Source organism: Lepisosteus platostomus, chromosome 21, assembly GCF_059453375.1.
Source record: "Lepisosteus platostomus isolate fLepPlt1 chromosome 21, fLepPlt1.hap1, whole genome shotgun sequence".
Taxonomy (NCBI): domain Eukaryota; kingdom Metazoa; phylum Chordata; class Actinopteri; order Semionotiformes; family Lepisosteidae; genus Lepisosteus; species Lepisosteus platostomus.
This window is the reverse complement of record NC_142631.1, coordinates 15,067,993-15,091,356: the sequence shown is the minus strand read 5'-3', so window position 1 is coordinate 15,091,356 and position 23,364 is coordinate 15,067,993. Positions and strand designations below refer to the sequence as shown.

The 23,364-nt window shown below is 44.0% G+C and overlaps 1 protein-coding gene across 9 annotated transcripts in view; it reads right to left on the bottom strand.

Moving 5' to 3' along the window:
* Positions 1 to 23,364, bottom strand: part of dnm1a (dynamin 1a) — a 111,383-nt gene that overhangs the window by 85,465 nt on the left and 2,554 nt on the right. The window lies entirely within an intron of this gene.

Genomic DNA, 23,364 nt, shown 5'->3' with positions numbered 1-23,364 from the left:
TGATGAAATCGCCTCTCAGACCCTTTCACTCTAAAGCACTTACAGTCCAAAAGCAGCTCAGGAAACTAGGGCCGTGATCCGGTCACATTCTGTGAACGAGAAACGCAGACGGTGCAAGAGGAAATGTGCCTATGAGCACATCCTGATGGATATGCCTGCTGTCATGGCAACACCTGACCTGGGTTCCCTGCTTGTAACCCAGGGCCCTGAGATTAAGGAGAAACAGTAAGAGCATGTAAGGTAAGCGTAAGGTCATGTTAAAAATAAGTCAACACTGCTGTAGAACAGCTATTCTCATTTAGAAAACCACTGCAAAAAAAAACTTATTTACTAGTATTGCACTGGACAGTAAATGCATTTCTGCAGCATAATACACTTTGCTCATATGCAACTACATTATTCACTGCTGTCACTATTGTAAACATTGCAAACCTTGTATGCTTTTCCTTGTCTTTTAGTAAACTGTTCTTTATGTACAGTAGCTTCTAGTACTGAAACTGCAATGACAGAAACTCAAAATCTTTTATATGATTTTCTTAAAGATTTTGACAGAATCCGTGTTCTTTTATGCTACTCCTATCTTATGCAGACATTCTTATGCAGCTTTGAAAATTCGTTGGAAAAGCAAGTGACTTTTGCACTTTGGATTTTCTTAAAACTAAAACGTCTAACTGAAACGTCCTGCAGAATTGTCAAAACAGGCAACCATTTGGATAATTTTGAAAATGGATAAAATATGCCACACATGCAATTAATTTTAAAAGAAACTGAACTAATACTAGCAAACAATTAAATGCAAAGAACTGCTCTTGAATTTTTTTGTCGGTTATCTCCGCAAGGCAGGTAAACTAAGGGATTAGCAGAAGTACCACTGTGCGGCCGTCTGTTATGCTGTTGTCCCCTGCAGAAGACAACCAGGCAGATCAATGCCTTCCAAGGAAATCACAACCCCATGCACACTTTCAGGAACTTCGGCATTTTGTTCAGTGTGGTATTACCAGTAGTCCTGTGTTAGGCGTGCGTAAATGGAGCAACCCTATTTTCTGCCTGAACTGCACACATTTTTAAGTGCAAAGCTCAGGGAAACCAAAATGTTTGAACTGCTCCAATAAATGTGTGGATTGCTGAATCGGACCCATTGTGAGGGAGAGGCTGACCTTACTCTTCGGGGTCATCCCTCTTTACCCAGAACGCCCTGTGTCCCCCTGAGACAGCTGTTTGGAGAAGCCAATCAATGGGACTGGTTGTTCATTCTCAGGGTTCATTTAGTGACTGGCTGGAGACAGCAAGCTCTTTGATAACACTGGCTACCAGATGTTATGAATCCATACCTCACTGCAAGAGACACTACCAACTCTGGAAAACATTTGACTAACTAAAAAGAACATGTGTGCAGTTTTTGTTTCTCATTCCTACCTTTCTAATTTTCAGTCCATCAGCAAGGAATACTCTTGCTCACACCTGGAGAGTCGTGTATGAAGAACCTGTTGTGCTGGCCCCAATGCAAGAATCAACCAGACATACGCTGTGGGATTCAAACAGCAGTAGTCAACTAAAAAGGGAATTCAGACATGCAGCTGTAGTCCATGGACTGGAACATGCATGGTGAATTTTCTGTGGTATGCATTCAAAGAAGAAAACCTATAACTCTCATGGAAATACCTCAAGGGGATCTTGAGCCAACTCTCAGTGTTATCCAGTGTTAACAGGGTCTGCTGTCTCCAGCCAGTCACTAAATAGGTGGGTCTAGGCAAAACGGACACAAATCCAGCAGGAAGGCATCAAAACTGTTCTTTATTTTACATTGCAAGGAAATAAACCCAAATCACGAAACAAAAACAGAAGCTCTTCTTTGAGCTTCTAACTCAACATCTTCAGTACCTTTCTGATAACACAGCTGGGCAGCTTAAGCTGCTTGCTGGCTTCAAAAAGACGAGCCTCTGTCTGAGACGCTTCTGAAATTCAGTTTCTCTTCAGTTTCAGTGTCTGAAACCCTCTTCCCATGAAACCAATTCACACTTCAGGTCTCTGGCTCATCGGGTGGTTATTTCCCTGCATCCTCTGCTGCTGTAGGTAGCAGAGGCCCTGGCAGCCCCCCGTTTTAAGTGTCACTTGACCAATCATCATCCGCCACTTGGTCAGGTGACTGAAGATGGCAGGTCATTTCCCACAGCTTTGCTGGCAATGTGGTTCAACAAAAACTACCATCTTCCCTTCACCTGCTGCACATTTTCTAATAACCTTCCTGTTTAAATGTGTTTTTTTCACTCAGGGACTTAGTGAACTGGGGTAAGCAAAACAGTCTTTTTATAATTCTAATATAGTTTCTCGTGTTCCCAACACAGGGCTTTCAGTTCCACTTCATGATCACACCACAATATTCCCAGGGCCAGTCATGTGGACAGGACATTTGGGACATTTAACATTTTCCCCGATTTAAGGAATAAAGTGTTGCACCGTTTTTTCTCTTCTTTTGCTCAGGTTCCAACAGGATGGATTTCAGCTGGCCAGAGTTGCCAGGTGGGGGTGAACTCAGAGTCTGTGTCCATGACAGCCATTAGAGGAAAGCATAGGGACCACCACCAGTGGATAACAATAATAATCATTGCTTACACTTACATAGCTCTTTTCTGGACACTCCACTCAAAGCGCTTTACAGGTAATGGGGATCCCCTCCACCACCACTAGTGTGCAGCCCCACCTGGATGATACGACGGCAGCCATAGTGCGCCAGAATGCTCCTCATACACCAGCTCTCAGTGGGGAGGAGAACAGAGTTATGAAGCCGATTTCAAGATGGGGATTATGAGGAGGCCATGATTGGTAAAGGCCAGGGGGTAATTTGGCCAGGACACCAGGGTAACACCCCTAATCTTTTCGAGAAACGTCCTAGGATTTATTATGACCACAGAGAGTCAGCCTTTTTAAAGTATAGTGTCCCCGTCACTATACTGGGGCATTAGGAGCCACACAGACTGCAGGGTGAGCGCCCTCTGCTGGCCCCACTAACACCTCTTCAGGCAGCAACCTTAGCGTTTCCCAGTAGGCCTCCATCCAGGTACTGACCAGGCTCACACCTGCTGAGCTTCAGGGGGCTGCCAGCTGGGAGTTGCAGGGTGATATGGCTGCTGGCAGTGACCCTGCATAGTTACCCTGCAGGATCAAAGCAGGAGGGGTTTTGTTTCCATGCGTATGACAGGGCTGCTGTCTCTAAAAGCCCGTGAGAGAGCTCACTGGCACCCTGGCTGTTTGGCCAGACTAGTCAGACATTCTTCTTGAGGTCTCCCAGCCTGCTGCAAACCTGTTGAGAGGACACTGCCCTCCGTGGCCCCTCGCAGATGGTCTCAAGGCCCGGGAGACGTGCTCGTTCTTGCTGCTCCAGCTGCCCGATGCTGTACAATCTGCCCCCTTTCATTTCCCCTGTGCCTTCTCATTCCAGGACTTCTTTCTGCCCTCTCAACACACTCCTTGTTCTCCCTCCTTCAACAAGGGCCCTGTTGATCGCTGCTCTTTCGGGATGAGAGCTCCTCGTGAAGGAGCAGTGGGTTACACTTCAGTTATTGTCCTGACGCGCGCAGACAAAAGCCGAGTGTTTAATACAGTGCCGTACCGGAGCGCCACGTTGGATTCGTATTTGGCACTGGGCCACCCTCTGCGGTTTTCACGTGCTGGGGTGTGTAAGTCCAGCAGATGGTAGGAATTAAACTCCAGGAGTGTTTTCGCCTGCTTCGTGGCGCAGGACAGTAAAGATGAGCAGGAAGCCAAAAGTAAGAAGCCCGTGTCTGTGCATCATGAGGAGTCCCAGAAATAAGGACGCCTGCACCCACTTGCTCATTATAAACGCCCAGACCACTAATGCTGCTATGTTCCAGCCCCTTCGATTTCTGCAGGAAATGAGTCTCCCGGGAACTAAGCTAAAAATGAAATGAACCACTTCAAACACCACAAGCGAGCTCACTGCTGTAGACAGCTACCTATTCCAATTGGCATCTGGAAATGCTCTGCCACCCAGTTAAGACCTGTAACTGGCAAGTGGCACATCTTGGATTTGAACTGGCAATCTCCAGAGTATCAGAGTCACTCTACAGCGCTTGGGAAAGATTGTATCCAAAGAGGTACTCAAGAATCCCTTCTGTAGACGCATATTATGAAACTTTGATTGTTTACTGCACAAGACAGTAATTGCATTATCAGCGGACTGATGAGATGAGAGGATCGGCAACTGTACAAAGGACTAACAAAATGCTTAGAAAATGAAGTTTTTTTTGTAAGCTTAAGCAAACCCTACAGATATTGTAAAACGCAATTCTGAAAAGAGATTCTTCCGAATGATCCACACACAATTCCACCCATAACCACTAAGCTTCTTATCCTGGAAGGGGGCTTGGCAAGATGGAGTTGATCCTGGAAGGACAGGGCACAAGGCAGGAATGAGGGCACATGAAGCTTTTCCTCTGGACAGAACAGTCTTTTAATCTTCTGCTGCTCCGTTAGTATTTCTTTTGCCCAGCTTTTTGCCTTTGTGATGTGACTGAAGAAGAGATCAAATAAGCAAGACAGGCCAGATGGTCTTTCTGTTTTGTGTACCAGTTTACAGCAAGCACACTGTTACAGCCACAACTCGACTTGACGCCGTAGGCCATAGATATTCCCCCTCAGCAGTAAACATGAAGCTGTGGTTGTGATGTCTAGGGCTCTGGGGCTCAGCTACTACTTTCTGCGAATGTGAAACGAGGCTCTTTTCTGGTGAGGGACCTCTCTGGAGCAGGGTCACGTGACTTGATGTGTCTCTGTTGCTCACTGAGTTTGCACGGCCAGCAGAATGAGCCGTGCAGCTACAGAGGGGTCTGACATCCCTGGGATAAAGCAGGTTGAGTCTTATCTGGACACAAACCAATTACACACAACTATTATTGAACTATTCCCTGCTTTGGCCAAGTTCTTCCTGTCTGAGCATCGCCTATCAGCATTCGTCCCCTTTCTGCAATCCGCGCGGAGACTGACTGTCATCTAGCGGGGACTGATTACGCCTGAAGAGATGTCAAGGAATGTTTTTAATTTGCGTTTTGTTGCTTAATTGGAAGGTGCAGGACTGTGTACTGCTTACGTACGCTGTGGTTTTCTGTCTGGCTTCTTGTGCTTACTCCCAGACTTGTAGCCTGTAGTGGATAGAAATCCTGAGGTTGGGAAAAACAAATCAACTTCACTTCAATAAATTAACCATGCACAGAAAATGGTTAGCAGCTTAGAATGAATCTGATCGTCTCGCCAGAAATGCACAGTAAAATCTATCTACCAAACCAGGCGAAAGAACAGTTATAGGTGTTTTTGGTCAGTCTGTAAGCCCCCTGCTCCCACCTGCAGGGGGCCAGTGTATCTGTGTGCCTAGGACAGATGGCAGTGTCTACAGGACCCTCTCCTCCCCCAGCAACAGCAGATGGAGATGTCATATGGAACACACACACCAGCCCTGCGTGGGCACTCGATTAAACACCATTGATCTGAGCGCCAGCACGTTTTCCAGCTTCTCCGGCTGGAAACTCAATTCAAAATCCCGTAACAAGAATCAAATCCAAACTGGTCCGACCCCATAAATAAATACAATGCAGTTTCTTCTTACACAGCACTCTTTATGTGAGCCTCTCTTGACATTTTGCGTTTTCCAGAAAAATGAAATACAGCATGTGACTGTTATATAATCTGGCTGCAAACGGGCTGGGAGACACAACCAGTAAACTAAGCTTGTTCACAGTACAAGTTAATTATATGTATTTTAGCACATAAAACGCCATTAAAGGCTTATGAAATTCTTTGCGTGACAGTACCAGAATTACAGTTGTGCACACTATATTATATAATATGCATGAAATAAGTACCGAGGTAGTATTTTTAAAAAGGATATAACACTGTCAGAATTCATACTAAATGCCTTTACCAACTCCAAACAAGTTATCACCAAGACAAAAGCAAAGCTTCTGCAGCATTTTTTAAATTGTTGATCACTTATGTGCTGTACAGTAGATCAAAAAGTAATGTAAAAAGCAAACGTTTGTGTTCAAACTCGGAAAAATGAACGAGCCTACATTCGAGTGCTTTTTTTTTAGTTCTTGGAAGGAAAATTGTTTGTCACCTGCTGGGGGGCTCATATTGACATGTGAGCAATTCGTTCCGGAAAAACAGCATCCATACGGATTCCCATTGGAATAGGAAAATGACCACGGGCTGTCATTCACAAACAACTAACGTTATTCACTTTAAGAATCCCATCAAGATTGTTCTTGGAATTGAACAGTGATCCTGGTGGCTTAAAACGAGTAATCAGCGTGCCGTTTGCATAAAGACCAACAACAAAGGCTACTTTGTGAATGAGTTCAACCTAATTGACTTCAGAGCCTTCTGATCAGCCTGAAGGTATTATTAGTAACGTGATGCTTTGTAAAGCAAAGTGACAGCTGGTCTCCCGGCAGCATTGTTTCCTCAGGCCACCATCACATGTGGCCAGGGGGCACTCTGGCGTGGTGTAATTGCTGGTCTGGGCTCTGCTACAGCTGCACTGTCGCCACAATGTCAGCTTCTATTGATAAAGCCTGGCTGTGCAGAAGCAGACACCCCGGCATATTCGCAATTTGTTTCACAGAGCCTGCAGGAGGTCAGAATCAGGGACCAGCAACATTGCTACGCGGGCCTCATTCTTCTTGCCTTAAGGTTTCTGCAGCAGGTGCGGATTCAGACAGATACCGCTTGAACTGGTCGCCGAATCCTATAAAAAATAACGAGGCCGTTTTCATTTCCCGCCCACTGCTGTATTTCTCTGTCCCTTCCTTCATTCCTTGCAGTTTGCTTCCTGACGCCGTGTGCCTGTCAGACTGCGAGTTGACTTTCGAGATCGTGGTTTTGCCATTTCACGGCTCTGCACCTCATTCACGTGACCCACTTTCAGCTCATTCCCCGCTGCACGGTCTGCTCGGCTCGGCTCGTGCTGGCTGTGTGCTCCTACAGTTGAGTTCCCTGACAGACTGAGAATCCTCTGCGTGATGCACGCTTACTGAACGACCTGCTTCAGTGGATTTGAGGCCCAGTCTCGAACAGGCCCTGCTCCTACAGGAAGAGATGATTCCCGCAGACATGAAGGGGAAAGGGTGTGAAGAGACTCCTCTCCTCTAGCCCTGTTTTCTTTGCTTTTTCGGACAACAAGGTGTGGCACCAGCACTAGCAGAAAGGGCCAGAAGGTCAAGACAAAGGAGACTTGCCTACATCTTCGATGATGACAAAAAGCAGCACCAACCTGTCAGAAATGTGACACTCTCTGCACCCACAAAACACTAGGCTTGGACCAGCAGTCGAATTTTAATTCTATTAGCTAATACACTGATTTTTCACTTTGTATTCAACCGAGTTCAGTCACAACCCCTTCGGCTGAAACCACCTGCGCCAGGCTTGCAGTCCTAACCTCACAGAACGATGACCTCATCGACACAATGACTTGAGGGTTTTGCTATTCAGTCCAAAATGATTGGCGGTTGCTCAGAACACTAAAACATTTCTGCCTATTTTAGATGATGTATTCGAGGTCTTCTGACATTGGAAGTATTTGTTAATGAGAAGGCAAAACAGTCGATAACGTAAAGGCCTTAGCCCAGTGAATTGTTTCAGCTGGGGCAGAATCAATATTACATTGCGATCTTTGGCTCCCAGCCAGGAGCCTACACACAGATATCCATATTTTGATATACTCAGGGGCCACACAATGAACAAAGAACCACATTTTCTTGAGCATTACGAAAATGACTCCTTGGCAAATTCAAAGCAATCTGCATTTATTTGCAACAGACTGCTTCCCACAAGTGTGCTAATCTGACATCAGCCCATTTCGCAGGGAAGAGCTATATGTAGCTAGTGAACACAAGCATTACTGTACCCTAATGCTGGGCTATTGAAGACACCACAGCCCAGTATTTGTATTTTATTAACAAAGTTTTAGTACCTTTAATATTTTTGCTCTAAACTCTTATTACAAGGCTGGGCTACTCAGCACACTGCAGCTCAGGGGCTAAAACTATACTAATCAGTGCTCAACCGAGGTCTGGACACCATAACTGATGAACACGCTGTTTCTCTTCCATTAAGAACGAATGAGCTTTCTTTTTATTATCACAGGCTTCCAGATTAATCCCACAGTAGTTTCTCAGGGATTGTAATACCTGCTCTATGGTACCATTCTCTCTCTCTGCAGTGGCTCAATCAAACCTCCTACATGGGCTCAGTACAGAGCTGTCCTTAAGAGTGCCTGCTCAAAATGCACTAGCCCCAACACAGCCCTATCCTGCCCTCCCTCTCCTCGCCTGAACAGATGTTGGTCATGTCTTACAGGCAGCTGTCTGCAGACGCCGTTTCTGTGAATCCCACAGAGCAACTGCATGACAAAGCCAGAAATCCAGATCATCTCTATGTCTGTACATTGGAGTACCAGGGAAACAGGAAGCACTAACTTGGGGGATCTGCCTTGTTTAGTCACATTACAGTTTGGTTCTTACATATACAGTAATACCCTTCTTGGATTGGTTAGGCAGATCTACTAATCTTTGCTCCAGGATGTTTTTATTATTTCCAAATAATGCTATTCCCTTTTTACTATTGTATTCTACTAGTTAAACACATACGAGGTGAAGCAGTTAGATGAAAGTACTTTAGTGCAATATTTTTCTACAGAGGGGTAACATAATGTGCTGCACAAAAGGGAATGAGGGAGAGAACTGGTGCAGATGTCCACTACCATTATGATTTGATGCTGGATGAGTTACTTTTGATGCTGAAGTTAACACTCATTTCCTTTCATCGTTCCCTAAATAGATATACAAAAATCTTATAGCAAACATAAGGCACATGTAACACCAATAGCCCACACACTGGGCATGAATGTGATTCTAACTTTTTAGGCATAAATGTAGTCAATTTCAGTCACATGTACAGCAAGTGCCATATTTATTGTGAAAAGTTATACCACATATGCCATCAACACAGACCATTGGACACATTTCTTCATCACTTGGCGTTATTTAATGCACTTTAATAAAATTGTTAAAGGAACAAAGAAAATCTGATCCTCAACATCTCTGCAAAAGTTGGTACATGCCTTTTCGCCCACCAACCTGAAAAGGCTGTGGAAGGCACTGATGCCAGCTATACTTGATTGATTGCTATTCACGTTGACTCAAGTGACCCTGTCTCTTTAAAGATTTTGTAGTTTCCTCTGTGCAGGGGATGTGGAGAACTACATGTCCCATGCTGCTCATTTCCTGTCTAAAAAGTCTCAGGTGTGAGGGATTAGCGGCCTTCTTGCTGGCTTTAAAAGAGCGTGGTCAAGCCCTGGTATTAGAGTTTTTTGTTTAAGAGTTAGTCTGGTTTTTGGTGATGTCTCATTTTGGGCTCTAAAGTGAGTAATACTGGAGTTTGGTGTTTGTTAAGGATTCTATCTGCTCATATTCTCCCTAAGAGAGGGTGCTTGGTTGTGTTTTCAGACACTTTTTGAGACTTGAGGCTGAAGTACTTTGTTGACTTTTCCCAGGGACTACAACATTGAGATCCCAGTCTGAAGTGTTCCAATGTCTACAACGAATCCCTAGAACACCCTGAAATACATTGGGGATACAGAACTGCTTCTAGGAGGAGTCCAGGTTATATTTGATGCCTTCTTCCATCCTCAACTGCCTTTGTGGATAAGAGGTTTTGGACCCTCCCGAGAGAGAACCTATGCAGTAGCCATTTGACCTTTTTATTAAGTGACTTGCAAAGCACAGTGAACACTTGTCTCCTATGAAAATATCCTGCAAGCTGGTTATCTGAACTGTTCAGGATTTGCAGGTAAGCTGGGGGTGGAGCATAGCACAGCACACAAACCCTACAAATGTGGGGAATCTAGCATTGCTCTGACCTATTTGATAAGTGATTGAAAGGACCCTTGGTTGTACTGTCCATGGTCCTGAAATCAACAAGCTTTCTCATGACTGGGCTCTATCTAGACAAAACACTACATGCAATCTAATACAAGCAGTGGCATAAAAATATTCATTAACATTATGTATGGAATAATGCCAGTCCAAAACGGAAAATGCATGCAGTAAGACCTCATATTATTACAGAATCCTCCTCCATTGAAGTAATATGTGGAAAAGCACTCCAGAAGAGTGACAGAACATGTAAATTAATGGTGACAAATGGGTAGTTCAATGAGTGTTTTGCCCATAAGGATCCTGTCACTTAATACATTGCAGTGATCTGGCCTGTGTGACACCTATTGATAAGAGGTATTTCAGAGGAAAGTGACACTGAGGTATGAAAACCACAATCGGAGTGAAAATTGGGGGGGAAAAGGGAAGTTACTGTTTATTTCATACTCCAGAAGTCTCTTTCTGTAAGAGTATACGATATGGCTTCCAGAAAGAGCTAAAAGAAAAATCCATTAATGCTGTAAACAGACAAACATTCACCGGATTACCTGCCTCATGGATATTGTCCTGTTTCCTAGCAATGAAATCGCCCGTATCCCAGATTATTTATGCAGCTGCTCCTGGGTATTTCCTAGAATTGCGTGGGCGAGGACAACAGAAGAGGGTCTCCTCTTTTAACGCCGCTCGACAGCAGCTCAATCAAGCCGGTCGATTCGGGTTTTTATCGGAGAAGCGTTTATTTTTTTAAACGCGGCAGCCATTAGGCAAGCACAACATGCAGTACGAGTGACAATATAAATATAAAGTGACAATTTACAACCGCAGTGCACAGCAAACCATACAGTTCTAAGCAAGACGCTAATAAAAAAGAGTAACAGGCAGAGAAGTCTGTTAAGGGGAAGAAAGGACGATGATAGTTGTGGGGAAACGAGACCTGACAGCCCAACTCTTCTGTAACTCCTTTCAGTCTCTTTGGCTTCTGGCATTTCTTTTCAAATGAATTCTCACTTCTTATCCAAGCGGCCAGCCTTGTGGAGCCCCATTAGGAATCACAGGTAGTTTTCCCTATCATTAATACTCTCACTGCATGCTGGGATAGGCTCTGGCTCCCCTGCAGCCAATCACTGGGTACAGAGCTCATAAACTGGATGGATGGTATCCTCTCACGGGCTAGATAATAATAAGAAGTCTTCAGTCTGCCATCTAGACTTCACTAGCCTTTTCAGTCCAGCTACCTCTACAGGACGTCACCTCAGCAGTTAATTAGGGAAGCACAGATCGCAAGCACATTGACGTCACACAAACTGACACTAATAAAAATGTGATTCAACCTCATGAGCAGGTGGAGTCAAAACCCAGGTGTCCATTACATCTGCACCCGCTTCAATGCCAACAGCTCACTTAGCCCAACTACAGATACGTGACTTGGGCATTCGTCCTCCTATTTTAACGCCACTGCGGCACAGCTCAAGCCTGGACACCACAAGGCTTATGATGTACTAGAACACCTTGTGCACATGCCTGGGTGAGCTCAAAGCCTTTCTTCCAGTCTTAACTGGGTTATATTGTGGGATATTATCCTACTTTCAGTAGTGATAAAAAAAAACTGAGGATACTAGATTATCTTTGGCTGGAACCCTAGTCTGTTACAGGTGCTCAACCGCAATCGGGTCAAGAACGGTAATGTTGCGGATGTGAAGAAGCCTGACCTGAGTGTATTTTAATAGTTGTGTGTGTGACACCTTTTAAACCTGTGTATGACGTTTCAGAGATAACGGACAGGCAGGGATATTATCAGAGCTGTGCCACGTGTGGAAGTATTTTCTGCCATTCTAATGCATATGCAGTGGTCACTTGTCAACACCCATTCATGGAAAAAACCGAGGCGGACCAGAGCAGCACTCTGACTATAGAACATACTGCTGAACTGCTTGGATTCATGCACCATGGGGAGGGGGGAGAGGGATACATCTTGTGTGGGTCTCCTTCAGGGTTCTCCGGAAATCACCTTTTTCATCGCAGATTAAAAACTCAATTCAAACCATTGCCGAACTGTGCTGTGACTTTTTGCTTCTCTGCACGATACGACAGAAGTGTTCCCAGTGGTGCCTTGAGCCCATTACCCACTGTTTATTTTCCCATCTTTAACAGCTCCAGTCGAGTTTTAAATGGTCTAGATGGCACTGGTGTGTTTAGCCAATTTTATCCAATAGTGGGGGGGAGGGACAATGACACAGATTGTGGATTAACATTCTACAACATCAAGAGACATGGGAGATGGAAGAGCTCCCAACATAAGATCACGGGGAAGGCTTTAAAATATTGGAGTAATGCGCTGCAAGAAAAGTTCTCAATAATAACCACTTCTAATTTCCTTTAACTTTTAAAAAATCGGTTAAGTCAATCTTCTACGTGACGATACGAACATTTTTAACTGGGGCTTTACAAATGGTAATAAGTGTAAGCACTCCTAAGGTGTGTCATCTCTTGGTGTCTCTTGAGCAGTAATTCTGGTTTCTTTCTGCAACGCTGGCTGTTCGGAGAGTGCCATACGTCTTCCTTTACACCACTGCTAATTTCCTTTCAGACTCGTAAGGCAATTAATGGCCTTTGGAAAATTTGGGGCTGAATTCTTACTAAGAAGTATAGTAAATTCCCTTCACTATTATGGGAAAGTGTGGTTGATGAGCTGTAACACTGGTCTTTTCCAAACCACCTCCAATCCTGGTATTTATCAATTCAAGTGGATGGAGTAGCGCGGTCAAGATCCGAGAGAAGCAGACATTTGAATGCACAAGCATCCAGTTAAGTGTCCACAGCCTTAACCACTATGCTACATTTCAAGTAATAAACTTCTCCTGTTAGTCCTTTACGCCTCTCTTTCTAAACCTTGCCGTTAAAATATCCAACATTTTTCTACTGTTTTCTCGTGCATGAAACTTATCCGAAATTAAAAGTACCCTCGATCTCCCGAGGTGTTTAGCACGGGCCCAATAAATGGTGTTAGGGGGAACGAGCAGGTGTTGCTCATCTTGCTGCTACCTTTTCTTTCTCTCCTTCATCCCGGAAGAAGGCTCAACAGCTGAAACGTTGTCTCTTCTTTCTGCTTTTCCAGGTGGAATTAACCTTTAATAGCTCCTTTAAAACAAACACTCCGTCTCTCCTAAGATCTGGGATGAGGTCATAAAAGAAGACGTGTGCTGTTCTCTACTGAAACGGCAAGGGTAACAGAACCCACTTGGGCTCACACAGCTGGGCTCCTGGCTCCACGTTCTGCTCGGCAGCTGGCAGCCTAAAAACCAGAACCACAGCGCAATCGCCCGCCGGACCCTCACTGTTTAGAGAGAGACAAGCCCACCCCACCCTGCTGCTGTGAGGTTATCTCTGCGGTGACACTTTTATTGTCTCTGCCCGCACTCAGGTCAGGCCTGAGGAGTCGCTCCAGGAGGGGGTGACGGGCTTGTGTGTTACGTGGCAGTTTTTCCAGAAAGGTTGATTAGATTCTCGCCCTGCATGTGGATGTTTGCTCTGAGATAGCAGACGAAGGAGATTCACAGCATTGCGGTCTAGCGTATACAGGCGTGACAGCTCATTTGGTTTTTATTTGTTTTAACACCCAACTTTGGCCTTGGGGGGGGGGGAGCGATGATGAAAAGTCACTGGAATAAATAGGTGTTGTGAGATGTGTTAGATGACACTAGCTCTAAGTGTGAGCAGGTTATTTAAAAAAAAAAATCAATACATAACTGCTGACATCATGAATGCATAATAATCAAATGAATACAAATCTGAAGCCAGGAGCTGGTGTCCCCTTTAAGGAAACAGAAGTGAAAACCATCCATCCATTATTAGAAAGCTGATTAGGTCTGGTAAGGGTCCCAATAACAGGACACAAGGCAGGACTACACCCTAAAGTAGGGTGAGACAAGAGCCCAGCCCACTGCAAGGAGTACACTGTGTCTACTTGTCTTTAGACTAAAGGAGGAACCTGGCAAAACAAAAAAAACACTGCCACAAGAAGAACATGTAAACTCCACACACAAGGCACCTCAGATAAGAGCTGAGCCCCAGACCTAACCTACGTGTCATGCCACAGACTCACTTCAGCTAAACAATGTACCTCGGATTAACTGAAAAAGTGCAGCAAAAATAGTACCAAATAGTAAAAACCATTGAAATCTAACATGCTCCATGAATACGAAGTGACATACTAAGACGGGACGGCAAGTTAAAAAAATGGCAAAAGACGCTGTCTTTCTAAAAGACTATAGAAGTGAACTATTATTAGTATTTGCAGGTGCACGTGTGCTGATGCTATTGATTGGTGGCGCCAGTGTACATTATTCATTGTACAGAAAAAAAAAAAACTCCCAACCCGTCAAAGAGAAAATTAAAGGAATTCCACTCAGCTTGTAAAAATGATGCCTGTCATTAATCACCTAAATGAAAAAGCACCACACAGCACGGCAGGGTCTCCCGCATCAGCCAATCACAAAATAAACCCTCCCAGAGTTTCCTTTATTACTCACTTAATGCACGGCTCATTAATTTCCATTGACGAGCACAACGAGGTCCTCAAACCCTACTATTAACCTGAATGGCATGTGGCAGTCTTGCACTGAGGAGGCGGACATGAATGCTCAAAAGCTTTTTTCAGCGGCAGTGTTACTAAAACCAGATGAAAAGCACAGATTTCTCAATTGACCCTAAGTAATCAGCCTCTGGAAGTCATTTGCCCCCTTTAAATAATACCTTAGCCCCGTCATTTTGATCAAGATGCACTGTAATTTTCTTCTTTTCAGTGTAATCTGACTGCATTCTAAACCCCAGCATTTCAGCATGGGACTGGGACACCCCAGTAAAGGCATCCTGCAGAGGTACTGTAGGTCACAGACATTTGTGCTCATCTAACATAGTAGAAATGTAGTAGACTCAAAAGCCTCTTCAGAAAAGCCTTTACTTCACTGGTTCCATTCTTCACCCCTCTGCTCTTCTTAGTACCACCTTCCACGGTCTCCTCTATATATTGTAATTGTGTTTTATCATGTGTATTCTTCTTATTTATTGTTATTGTCATCCTGTAAAGCACTTTGAGAAGCCACCTTTAAAGATGCTATATAAAATAAAGTTTATTATTATTATTATAAATGGGCCCATGTTCAGCTGAGCTGAACAGTAATAATAATAATTGCTTACACTTATATAGTGCTTTTCTGGACACTCCACTCAAAGCGCTTTACAGGTAATGGGGACTCCCCTCCACCACCACCAATGTGCAGCCCCACCTGGATGATGCGACGGCAGCCATAGTGCGCCAGAACGCTCCCCACACATCAGCTCTCAGTGGGGAGGAGAGCAGAGTAATGAAGCCAATTCATAGAGGGGGAATATTAGGAGGCCATGATTGGTGAGGGCCAATGGGACATTTGGCCAGGACGCCGGGGTTACACCCCTACTCTTTTCGAGAAACCCTCTGGGATTTTTAATGACCACAGAGAGTCAGGACCTCGGTTTTACGTCTCATCCGAAGGAAGGCGCCTGTTTACAGTATAGTGTCCCCGTCACTATACTGGGGCATTAGGACCCACATGGACCACAGGGTGAGCGCACCCTGCTGGCCCCACTAACACCTCTTCCAGCAGCAACCTTAGTTTTTCCCAGGAGGTCTCCCATCCAGGTACTGACCAGGCTCACACCTGCTGAGCTTCAGTGGGGCTGCCAGCTGTGGGGTTCAGGGTGATATGGCTGCAGTATTGCTGGACAGTGCAGTATAATCCCCTGACTTCGTTTTTGAAACGTTATTTGTTTTAGAAAATGTGGGAGTGGCACAGTGGTTGGCATGGCTGCCACAGAGTCACAGCGCCCTGTGTGTGCCTTGCAGTGAACTGGCTTCCCATCCAGGGTGTATCCTGCCTTGTGCCCAGTGCTTCCTGGGATAGGCTTCAGCCCCATCCTGACGCTTAGTTTCATGAGCTGTTAATATAAGACTTGATGATGATAATGATGAAAAGTACAAAGCGCCCCACTGCCTGCTGTCCTCAAATGTTTTAGGTTATGAAGAATTGTGTGCTATGGGTTTACTTTGATTTTGGGGCCTTTATTGAATTCTGCATTGACGGTATTGGAGTCCCAGATCTTACAATTTAGTAAAGGAATAAGAAAAGGACACCTTGCTATCCACAGCTGGTTAGGTTTTGCTTCATAGTTTCAGATAGCTCTATTAAAGACTATTTGTCTTTGCTAACATGCCTTTTTTTTAACTTAGCAACAGCATGAAAGAATAAATTGCGGGCAAGTTATTTGATCTTCTGATGCGAATGCTTTAACCACAGAACGTTTAGCTGGATTCCACACCTTCTATCGGCATACTTCCTTTCATTTCTTCAAGAATACAGTGGTCAATTACAAAGACGTATTTGTAGAGCAAACCAACTCCTCATACGGAAATTGAGAATGAGCTGTGTGACCCCGAGTCTGCTGTATCAAACCCATTGCCTTTGCCATCCTCATTGAGAGATCTGTATGGCTGTATCCTCTCCGTGTGCGTGGATAAAGGACTTAGTGAAGAGTTTTCTTCAAAGCGCCACCTTGAGCAAGGTGCTGCTTCAGCCTGATTGCTGTAGTTTACACCTACAGTGGGTACCAGTAACGACATAGGGCTGACTCACAGATGGACTAGCATCCCATTTAGGGTCCCAAAAATCTCCGGAAAGTGATTCCCTAGACTCGAATGCAGACTTTTCCATAACCCATGGGCAGGGATTGAGCCGGTTCAGCCAAACACCATGGTCTATTGAACATTTACTCTAAATATCTGCATCTCCAATGGGCTGGGAGGTTTCCTTTAATTCGTTTTGAGCTGCAGTTCATCCAATTCGACAATGAAAAATCACCAAATACAAATGACCTAAACTACAGTCTTAAACCACCATCTATCCTGTGGCAGGTCTGGTGGTCACTGAAAGGTGAGGAAACCAGCTTTTGTTAAGACCCTCGTGGGCCAATGTCTGGGGAGCGGCAGCTGTCTTGTAATTAATGGTGCTAATTAACGAATTGGTGGTCAGGACTGCTGCCACACTTCTCCCTGCTACTGCGAGGAATAGCACTGCAGTTCCAAGCTCACTGATTGTTTCTATTAAAAGTAAAAGGATAAACAGCAAGCAGCTTAATGAAGGGCAACAGATTACAGCCAAGATGAGTGCATTAAATTACTGAGAGACAGAAACACACACACACTGACACACACTCTCACTCACAGACACACACAATCACAGTTACGGATATGCTCACACACTTATTCATGAAACACACTTGCACAGACTCACACACACTCACAGACACACACATACACAGACACGGACACGCTCACACACACTGTCTCACACTCACTCACTGACATACACAATCACAGTTACGGATATGCTCACACACACACTTATTCATGAAACACACTTGCACTGCTCCACTGTATCTCCTACACAAGCAGGCCTGTGTTTTACTGGGAATGTTTCTGCCACAGTTGGCACTATTGTGGTTGTTCACTTGATCATATTATTGTTCTGTTATTTTGTGTTGTTTAGGCTGTGACTGGTAATATTTTGGAACTCTTACTTCAACAGGTTGTTCCAGTTTAATGGCACACTCTGTTTGTTATACTGAGTGACGTAGCCAACTGTACTGTAGTTTAGTTTCAGAACTGTCAATATTTGATGTTCCTATAAATATTTGTGTTGTTATGTTTGATGTTGTATAAAAGCATACACTGATCTAATAATATTTACTATTTCTTAACAGTTCTGTGTAAAATAAGTAAGTTTTTGCAAACATTTTACTAAAGATAGCACATTACTTTCTTTTTCAGTTTATTTCTCCTTGCCCAAGCTACGTTTTTTTGTTGTGGTGTAAGGCCTCACAGCTTCAATATCTCTCTGCAAATGCTTTTGGAGGTGACAGACTGCTGTACATTCAGATTTTTAGTTAGCTTGTGCACTTAGACAAGATCGATAACATTTTTCATTCACTGTTTGTGCATGGTGCCTTGCAGCACTGGGGCCCTGGGTTCAATTCCCAGGGTACTGTCTGTGTGGAGTTTGCATGTTCTCTGTGTGTTCACATGGGTTTCCTCCCACAGTCCAAAGGCATGCTGGTGGGCTGACTGGCCTCTGTGAAATTGGCCCTAATGTAAATGTTTGTGTCTGGGTGTGTCCCATCCAGGCTGTATCCTGCCTTGTGCCCAATGTTTCCTGGGATAGGCTCTGGGTCACTGTGATCCTGAATTGGATAAGCACTTATTGAAAGTGATCTGATTATTATTGTTTTTTTTTACATGTTTCTAATGGCTGCACCAATTAATACAATTTTAGACAGATTAAAATAAATATTGCCTATTAAAAATGTATATTGTGAAAATACATAAATCTAGCTAAACTAGTTCTTCATTTCAGAAGTGGACTATTATTACTGAATTCCTTTGATGGGCTACTTTGGTTCAGTCTGCTAAAGACATAAAACTAGAAAGAAATTCCACCTTTTCGCCGAATGATCCAAACCACCCCAGATTAATTTACACAGAAAGCGGGAGTAACTGGGAATCTCAAGGACATTCAGTTTGCTGACTTGAAACTCTCTGTCCATCATTGATCCCTACCCTGACAGACCTTAAGCACGCTTGTAAAGATGAATGGGTGAAAACCGAACCAGCGACTGCAGAGCTGGTAAAGATTAATCCGAAAAGCCTTGGAGGAGTAACTGTTGTCAAAGATGCTTCCACCAGGTATTGACTTGGGGGCGAATTCTAAAGCACACAAAATACAGTCGTTTAGTTTGGGGAGTTTCTTTTTCCGGTTTTTGCGGACACGTAACTTCTTTTCACCCCTAAAAGCAGCCAGGTGGAACATTCACATTTTGATCCAAATATTCACTTTAAAAATCATTTTATGGATTGTGTTTTCTGATAAATTATTATCTCGAAGTTTGTAGTTCAAGAAAAATGGGAGATCATTGAATGGGGGTGAATAGTGTAGAATTATTGGATTTTGCTGACCTTATTTTTGAATGTCCAGTATGACGGCCGGCAAGCAGTTTACTCTGCAGTCTTCTTGCATTTGAAACTTTCACAATACCGTGGCACTTTTCACCTGACTACATGACACTTACTGACTTAGCCAGTATCCCACAATTCATTGACTTCTTCTCAGTGGGTCAAATGGCCCCCTCTCAGATGTAGTTCAGCCTTTTCTATAGCCCTCACACAACAGAGCATGGTTCCTCTGCGGACCTTGTCTGCTGGACAACTGTTTTTTGCTTCCAAAGTTCCACAGCTGTGTTGGCTGACGAGCTGATTTTCTTTTGTAACGAGCTGAGGAATTATGACTTACATGTCTCTGTAGTGTCTCTGAAAGTTTTTTTCCACTCACATGCAGGTCCCTGTAGCTCTTCTGACAGGACATCTGTGGCTCTAAAGGAATATTGCATTGCTCATTGCCAGGTTCTACAATCCCTACGCCTCCTGCCTGCCTTCAGAAATCCAGAGGCTGCAGCACACGGGTCATACACAACGGCCGCAGCTGAAAGGGGGCTGAACGACACAGAACGCAGGAGTGGTGAATCGCATCAGACCAGGGTGAGGAATTTCATTGCGAGAAAACAATAAGGGAACGAAAGTGGCTCACATGTTAATGTTTCACTGAGCTAAATCAATGGTTGTAGGCAAAATGGATCAGTGTGTTTTCAGTTAACATGGTCCTTGCAAGATTTTAATAGTTAATTTCTTACACAATGGTCTCCTGGTTTTCAGCAGTTTCAGTATACCTTCCCTCATCTTGCGGTTCAGGACTCAATTCACAAGTGTGATACCATTGCTGTTTTCATTTCAATTGCCAGTAATGAAGGGAGCTCGAAAGAGGTTGTTACTTGTGGTAATGTGATGCTTTTAGGCCCACATGACATGGCTACTGTAACGTGCAATTGTGACTAAGTTAAAGCAGTAAATTAATACAATAACTTGTTGTGACGGTAAATGGAGAAAACACACTAAGGTATGAAAGGCCCAGATTGACATACTGTGCAACATACACTGTATACAACAAGAAGTGACTATCATTTCAGGGAAACAGACTCCATATCCTGTAGCTACCTCCCCATGTACTGTAGAAAGGGCATATGTCTTTTTTTTCTTTAAAACAATAGTGTTTTACAACGTGAAGGTCATAGAGTCCGACTGAAAAGAAATCTCAATACCCCAACAGAGCTATCTGAAAAGGGCTCAGTTCATTCTGTGAGTGACCTTACAGTATCAGTATTGTTCTGGAACACAAGCTTCGCTGTGCTTTGCATTGTGAGGTAGCTGGGTCACTCTTTCCAACTGGCACAGCTTTATGAAAATGTATATTCCAGATCAGTGAAGATTTATGCTTCTATTCACATACTGTATGCACTGCCTGCAGTTTGGAATTGGAACTGCACAGGCCTTAAAGAAAATGCTGCTTTGACCTCTAAGACCCAGAGGTCTGGAGAGTGGAGCCAGCTGGGCTTGAGATTAACAGCACCAGGCGTCCTGAGAGAGGTGCAGAATTGTGACTACATATATCCCACATAGACACCTGGGGAGTGTTTCACCACTTTCGTCCGTTGAGAGGGTTTCTGTGAACTTTGTACACACTTTTCCTGCAGAAGATGCAATATTTTATAAAGTGGACAGTCAGAACTGGTTTGAACTGGATTGGAAGAAAAAAGGCTACTATGTTATTCCATACCGTTATATAGAAATGTGTGCTATGAACCTCATCGACCAATTGTATTAAAAGAAGTTATCTTTAGCAAACGGGGAGGTAGGAGGGGGTGCGTGATAGATAACAGAAACGTTTTAAGGACTGTTCTAGTTTCATTACTTTGAGAAAAATACACCTCTGTGAACTTCTTGAAACTTCTGAGACGGACTCCTGACTGTCTTTTAAGGGGAAGGGGGAAAAATGTCTCCAACATGTCCCACTCTGCTCCATAAAAGCCACAGTGCGGGTTGAGATTCATTGCTTAGATCTCTTCTTGACTCAGCAGCAGCTGCAAAAGGCGAGATGTTTCATCGCAGCTATTTAACACAACATGTTTTGTTCAATTCAGCGTCTCAGAGGGACAAAGCCCAGAAGGATTTCACAGTCCTCTAGGCCTACAGGATGTAAAGAGACACTCGCTATCAGGTGTCTGGTGCAAAAAGACGGAATGAAAAAATACGATGAGAAAACCGAAGTGCATATAGAAACTTGAGAATTCTGGAGTCTGTTCTCACAGGTGCCTGTGGTTTTCTAGTCTGCATACCATTCAGCACAGGTTACAGTATATGCTAGGTGGTTCTGGAAACTGAAAATGTCACCAGTTTTCTAAACAATTTTATTTTGGTTGTTCAGGCAAAATATTTGCTCATTTAGGATTTTTTTTATGTATATCTGAACACCTCCCCCGATATTTAAGCACCAAAGCTTTCACCCCCTGCCAGAACCAAAGTTGGGATTTTTGGGGTGTTTTTTTTAGTAGACAGATACCGCTGATCCCGAGCGTAGCCATGAATTCCGCGGGATGCAGAGGCAAACAACCCAAAATCGCAATCCAGAAGCAAGGTCGGTTAGGCGAAGCTTGTGATCCGTTAGCCAGAAAACCGAGACAAACCGAGAAGACAATCCGAAAGGCGAAATCCGAGAGACGAGGTCGAAAGGGAAAAGTTAAGTCCAAAAACTTTAAAAAAAGAAAGTAACGCGCACTAGAAAACGCTACAGGAGGCTTTTCAATAGTGAGCAGGTTTGTGGAGGTTTTTGCCTTCTGATTGGAAACTGATATCTGACGCTTTGTCATCACATTGTTCACTGCCGAACGAACACGTGAGCTGGAAATTGCTTAAAAAGCAGAAACGCTCATCTGGCGACGAACAAGAAGGAAACTTATACCGTCTTCATTTCCGACACTGGGGATTTTGGAGATGAGAAAAAACCAGCTCGAATTTCAAAGGGAACGTGATGTCAAGAAAGTGTTCGAAGGAAGCAAAAAACGTGAAACAAATAGGACACGAAGAGAGTCAGGAACGACCTTACACCAAAAGGCAGTGAAAAGGATTCCCATGAAAGCTGATTTCTGCATAGTTTTAGACAGAAGATAGATTAAAATATCATGGGGATCTCTGTAATCCCATATTTACAGACTTTTCAGTTTGCCCATATCGTATAATGTGATAGCTAATTCTGTCCCCGAATTTAATTCCGCGCTGTTAATTGCTTAATTGAATCATTTTTTTAATTGATTAGCCAGTACTGCTGTTGTTCCCAGGTTTTCAGTCATTGACACTGTAAAGACAATTGCAAGGTCTGCAAGACTACACCATTTCAGGACAAGATCAGACTAGAGTTGTGACGCCCGGATTGTATTTCATGTGCACCGGGATTTGTCTCACTATAATGACAGAAGGAGATCGGAGAGCAAACTCCCTCCCACATAATTTGTCATGATCACACCCCATACTGCACTCCTCATTCCAAAGAAAACTGGTCAAACATTGGATTGAATCCTATTTATACTCAAACCAGTTTTAAATAATCTGCATTTTTGGGTACTCTCCTTCACATCCAAAAAGGCCATCACCAAATATTTGTATCTAAATTGAGAGTTTAATATACGGTATTAATCTGTATTGATATTATTAATATACATGAATGGGCTCTGGTGCGAGTGTGTGTCTGTGTGTTGCCCTGTGATGGACTGCCGTCCCATCCAAGGGGTAGCCTGCCTTGCTTGCTTTGATAGACTCTGGCTTCCCTGCAACCCTGTGGTAGATAAAGGGCTTAGAAAATGGATGGTCGTACAGTTGCTTGTAGTTCCAGGAGATATACAATACGATGATACAGTGCCTCGTGCGGATATTAAAACTGAGATCTGAATTCTCCTGTAAAGTAGTGACCCTTTAAACTTGCGGCATAATTGTGCTTTTTAAAAAAAAAGAAATGTCCAATTAGATTTTGTTATGCCGACCCGATTTGGAATCGCCAGGTGTGTGACTAGTCTTTTTCGAGACACAGCTACTGTATGAGCACCGCCACCGCGCAGCGCAGCGAATCAGGAAGTGTCGACTCCTCGAACCCGCCCACTTTCAGGCCTCCTGTCTTTTTTTACACGTCACGGTCCCGTACGGAAGGCACGGCGCTGATTGGACAACACGCGTGTCCATCACCCACAGCGCCGCAGGGCTGCGCGTACCCCGCGCTTATTGCGCGTCGCCGAGAACCATTAGAGACCTGACCGACTCATCGCACCCTGCCCTTAGCAGACACAGTCCACTAGTGACTCGAACCCGCGGCACTAGAGTGAGCACCTATACTGGTTGAGACACTCATGATCATGAACAATCACGTCCACAACGCAAATGAGGAATAATAAA